The sequence below is a fragment of the Eleutherodactylus coqui genome, chromosome 7 (genome assembly GCF_035609145.1).
Source record: "Eleutherodactylus coqui strain aEleCoq1 chromosome 7, aEleCoq1.hap1, whole genome shotgun sequence".
Classification (NCBI taxonomy): Eukaryota; Metazoa; Chordata; class Amphibia; order Anura; family Eleutherodactylidae; genus Eleutherodactylus; species Eleutherodactylus coqui.
This window is the reverse complement of record NC_089843.1, coordinates 199,260,428-199,265,675: the sequence shown is the minus strand read 5'-3', so window position 1 is coordinate 199,265,675 and position 5,248 is coordinate 199,260,428. Positions and strand designations below refer to the sequence as shown.

The 5,248-nt window shown below is 47.5% G+C and overlaps 1 non-coding gene across 1 annotated transcript; it reads left to right on the top strand.

The window, feature by feature from the left end:
* The first annotated feature begins 239 nt into the window (after positions 1–239).
* Positions 240–430, top strand: LOC136574127 (U2 spliceosomal RNA). The gene has a single exon (XR_010786246.1). It is a non-coding gene; the product is annotated as a U2 spliceosomal RNA (small nuclear RNA).
* Positions 431–5,248: the final 4,818 nt, after the last annotated feature.

Here is a 5,248-nt window from a genome sequence, read left to right as displayed (position 1 = left end):
TTGTGGGATGTAAGGAATGTGTACGTGTTTAAGCGGAAGGATCTGAGCGTTAGGGACAGCGTGCGAATGGTGCTGGGGAAATTGTACTTTATTTATTTGTGCGACAAAAGCAAAGGGGGGGGTGGATGCGGAGGGGATGTGGAAAGTCAAAAAATGGATTGAGTTAGTTAATTTGTCAGGAGTTTGACATGTCTTTAAGTTGTATTTGATGTGATGAAGTGTTTTTGTGTTGTGTAAATAAAGCCTTTCAGGTTTAAAAAAAAAAATAAAAAAAAAATCTGTTCTTATCAGTTTAATATCTGATACGTCCCCTATCTGGGGATCATATATTAAATGAATTTTTAGAACAGGGAGCTGGAAAAAGAGCTTGCTCTGTCCACTCTGCGCATTGACCTGGTATTGCAGTACCTCCAGGACCGGTGCACCCCCTTTCCTACAACAGTTTCCAAAAGCAGAAAAACAAAACTGACGTGCAAGAGGTGCAGCGCAGCTGTGGCTGCTAACAACCAAGCACTTTGACACTCAGCCCGTCTGCTGTGCCGTGGAGCTCGCAACATTGTATTCACTGAGCAGCTGTGTCTGCCAGAGTGTGCACAGCACAGGTACAACTGGAAGCAAAACAACACACACACACACACACACACACACACCAGTTCATATGGCAGCCTGTGTCTGTATGCTCCACGTATTCGGGTCATGGGTGTATGTGCAGGGGGTGCGGTCGCACCTGGGGCCCGGAGCCCTTGGGGGCCCATAAAGTCTCTCTTCCCCACATTGTAAACCAATGCTATCAATGAAGCTTTATAGTTTGGGGGCCCAGTTCCAGACTTTGTACTGGGGCCCCGCAGCTTCAAGTTACACCTCCGGATCAGGATAATGCTAGGCAATTCCAACCAGCCTGTGTGAGTGACCTGCAGTCGCTGGTAGTCGAAAAGCGGCCGCCCGCCCGGCCCCGGATGCGCGCTTCAGAGTGGACAGACAGCAGCGGACCCCCAATCACACAGGCCCGAGGCTTGCTATGTAGCACGGAATACCTCATTGGACTGCAGCACTCCACACGGGCTGAGGTACACGCTCCACGTGGGATGTGCAGTATTTCGTCCATGAAGATCCAGGCCAACGCTTAGAGATGGAGCAACACTCGGGGAGCAAAGAACTCCAACGAACGGACGTCTACTTTCCAAGGATGTATTGCTTTATTCAATGCATGGACACAGAAACAGTTCAACCGCTCGATTACAGACCGCAGTCAATACAGTAAAGAAAGAAATGTGTCTGTTTACTGTAAACTTGCATGGAGCTCGTTTGTCAGCCACTGACTGAATGCTGCTGCTGCTGCATGTCTAAAACGTGGTCTGACGTTACATGCACCAGCAGCGATAAGGCCTTGCCTATAAGCATTCCCCAGCTGGCAAAAACAGAACCTCCCTGCCTATTCCACACAATGGAAGAACGGAACCTACCTTTTGTAGAAAAATAATTTAAAAAAAGCCACAGCAGCAGCCAACTAGATTTTGGTAGGCCGCTGTCTCCCCCTTGTGTGCTGCATTGAAAATGCACTCCGCTAAAAATAACAATGATCCACGAAATAGAGCGTAGGGAGAGAATGAGGCTTCTAGATGAGCCGTCAGGCTATGATAAATTTATCACACCTGGGCGAAATGGATAGACGCTCGGAGAACACCCCTATTTACTGGGTGGTTACAGACAGGGGCATGTGAGTAACATGTTTAAACCACAATCATTAAGAGAAACAACCATCCCGGAGCCCCCCCCCCCCCTCTTGTTTTATTTTCTCTTTCTCCCGTGTCATAGATACCTACCCTCCCTTACCGCTCCCCCTCTTACCCTCCCCTCATTCCCCTGTTTGTAGACCTTATAAAATATCACAGACAAACATTATATAGTTCAACTCACTCGAAATTTATTTATTAAGTTTCATTGTCAAAGTTTTTTTTCCATTGCTTTGAGATAAGGCAAAAGTTTTCCCCCCTCCATGAAACCAATAAAACCTATATTGAATAAATACAAATGATCCAGTTAGTTCTGCAGCTTCTTGGAGGAGATAAGACCATCTCCCGTCTCCCAGCTGCAGCTGAGACTGACTAAAATGGCTGCCAAGCCCGGTATTTATGCTTCTAAATTGATGACATCACAAGGGAGTGACATCAGCCTGTAGAACACCTGGCTCATGACAACAGCCTGGAAAACACCTGGCTCATTTGCATACAGTGTGTGTGTGTGTGTCCTATCTATCTTTATTAATTATGGAGAATATAGATATGGATTATTTCTGAATTACAGATTTTGTAGATATAGATTAAAGATAGATTTAAGATTGTTTATTTTTATATGTATGTGTATGTAAATAAATATAAAATCTGTAGTTATGTATGTATGGCGGGAATAAAAGGCCTGCTGTATGTTTTTAAGTTCTTCGGATGACCATGCCGCTCTATTATTCTCCTTACTAGGGTCTACTAATGCCAGCCCAGGGGAAGGCAATAAAGCCCTATGGGGTCGAAGTCAATTTCCCTCATTTTGGGTAAAAAGTTACTGTCCGTCCCCACTCAAAATGCAGCCAGCCGAAGAGATCTCTCAAACCGACCGGCCGCCGCACCTTCAGAGACAAACTAGTGCTTGCTTCCAGTGTCATCGCCGGCTTAACCATCCTTTGTAGGGAGCTGACGAGTCCTGCAGCAGCAGGCTGTGCAAGCCTAGGATGCGTGAGCACGGTGCAAGAGGAAGGACTGAGGGTGTGAGGCTGGGCGCGGTTGAGAAGGCGTGGGGCGGGGCTATAGAAAGTTTTCCAATTCTCCCAGCTGCCTGGGTGCATTGTGGGTGCGCCCGGAGTGCTGTCTGAGCGTTTTGCCTCAAGCCTTGGAAGTGGAGTTGGGCGGGCCGGGCTACAGGTGAAACCTATTTGGGGTTATCGCTTCTCGGCCTTTTGGCTAAGCTCAAGTGTAAGCTTGGGCTTGGTCAGGGGTGCGAGTGTACAGGGTGGACCCAGCGACTTTTGCCTAGTGCAAACCTTTTCTGTGGTTCGTGGACCTACAGTTTCTATTTAAGAATGTTTGCACTGAAGAACTCTATCCATCTGGATGTTGACCCGAGCAACTCAAGCAAGAACAGCCTGGTTTACCTCGCCAGAGACATTCTACAGGAGAAAGCTGGACTTTCCACAGACCAATTCTTCAGCATACAAGACTTCCCCCGACAAGGGACCTATGACATTACTTTTGTTGATGTGTACTCCTGCCTTAATGCCTTTGAATGGCTGCGCAATCACCACAACGAGGATTACCTGCAAGGGATGAAGGTAACACCGCTGTTTGGCATTTGTGAAAAACCCTTGATTGTCCATGTGTACAACCCGTTCACAGATGTCCAACTGATTACCAGCTTCCTGAAGCGGCATTGTGAACAGGTGAGAGGAGGTGAGAGACAGCAGAATGTACTGGGAATATTTAACTGCAAGTACAAATTCTATGTAAAATTCCGGATGAGTACAGGCAGTATTGGTGGTGTGAAGCACCCACCTGCAAATTTTTCAATTGCCGGCAACAGGGGGTATCTGTCATACCCTGGGCAACCCAGATACTGTCGCAACTGTTGTGAATTTGGACATGTCAGCTCTGAATGTACCAAGGGGCAGGTGTGCAAAAACTGCCAAGGCACTGGACATCATTCGGGCAGTTGCCCCAAGCCAAAAGCATGTGACCTCTGTGGCTCTTATGAGCATATGTACAAAAACTGCAGGGGAACCAGGCTGTTTGCTGAGGAGGGCACAAGTGCTGGAAGGAGGGAGGAGAATGAGCAGAGGCCATCATTTGCAGAGGTGGTGGCTGGAAAGAGAGAGGAGAAGGAGCAGAGGGCTGCAACTGCAGAGGAGGTGGCTGGAAGGAGACAGGAGAAGAAAGAGCAGAGGGCAGCAACTGCTGAGGAGGTTGCTGGAAGGAGGCAGGAGAAGAAAGAGCAGAGGGCAGCAACTGCAGAGGAGGTGGCTGGAAGGAGGCAGGAGAAGAAAGACCAGAGGGCTGCAACTGCAGAGGAGGTGGTTGGAGAAGGCCCTAGCATAAGGAGGAAGATAGGAGTTAAAAAGGCAGCACCTGTGGAAACCATGGACGTCCCTACTGTGGCTGAGACCCAGGTGTCTGAGGCAATAAGACACCTGGAGGAGGTGATTGAGAGCGTGGGGAGCCCCACCCATCCCTCTGACCCTGCTAATATTGGCCAGTTTTCCTCACCTGAATGTTCTGCTGGTTCATCTCCAGGGACCGCTTTGTGTAAAAGGGAGGGTGGTGGGTACAGCACAAGCGAGGAGGAGTTCACAGAAGTGGCAGAAGATAGAAAAAAGAAAAGAAAGTATACGAGGAAAAAGGTGGAAGAGATGGAAACCAGCAACCCGCTGGAGGAGGTGGAGGAAGACAGTGAAGGTTCTGTGGGCAGTGATGCAGATGTATAGATAAGGCATTACATGGTGCAAAGACTTGCTCTGATGTTGTAACATGTGCAAAGTGTTAGGTCTGCTGTAATGGGGTTTGTGATTCTATCCCAGAATGTGCGGGTGTTTAAAAACAAGGCCCGGAGAACTGCAATATTGGATCTACTGAAGGAGGAGAGAGCGCAAGTGATCTGCTTGCAGGAGTGTGGGATTGTGGGAGGGTTAAGGGAGGATGAGTGGCCTTATGGAAAGGCTGTCTGGTCGGGGAGTGCCCAAAACAAAAATGATGGCGTTGGCATTCTGGTTAAGGGAGGTGGGGTGGAGCTAGAGAGCTATACAATTATTGAAGAGGGTAGATGTCAGTCCGCTGTTATGACCTACAGGGGCAACAGGTTTTTGCTGGTTAATGTTTATGCGCCAAATGACAAAAATGAAAGAAAATTGCTGTTTGAAAAAATGAAATTTTAATCAAGGTAGAATGCCGGTCGTTATGATTGGTGACATGAACTGTGACATTAACAAAAAAAGCCTTTGATATTTCTGGGAAAACCCTGTCCGAGATAACAAGTGATTTTTTTTTTTTTCATATGCAGGATATGCAAGTTTTGTGTAATATTAATCCTAAATTGAACACGTATCATTCGGACAGAGGGGGGATCCATTCTTGTTTGGATTATTGTTTTATTTCAGATAATTTTGGTGCCGTTGTCTTATCAGCAGAAGCCGGTGGTGTTCTCGGATCATGAGTGCCTGGTATGTGAGTTGGATGTGAATGTGAGGGGTATTCATGGGAGGGGGCTGTGG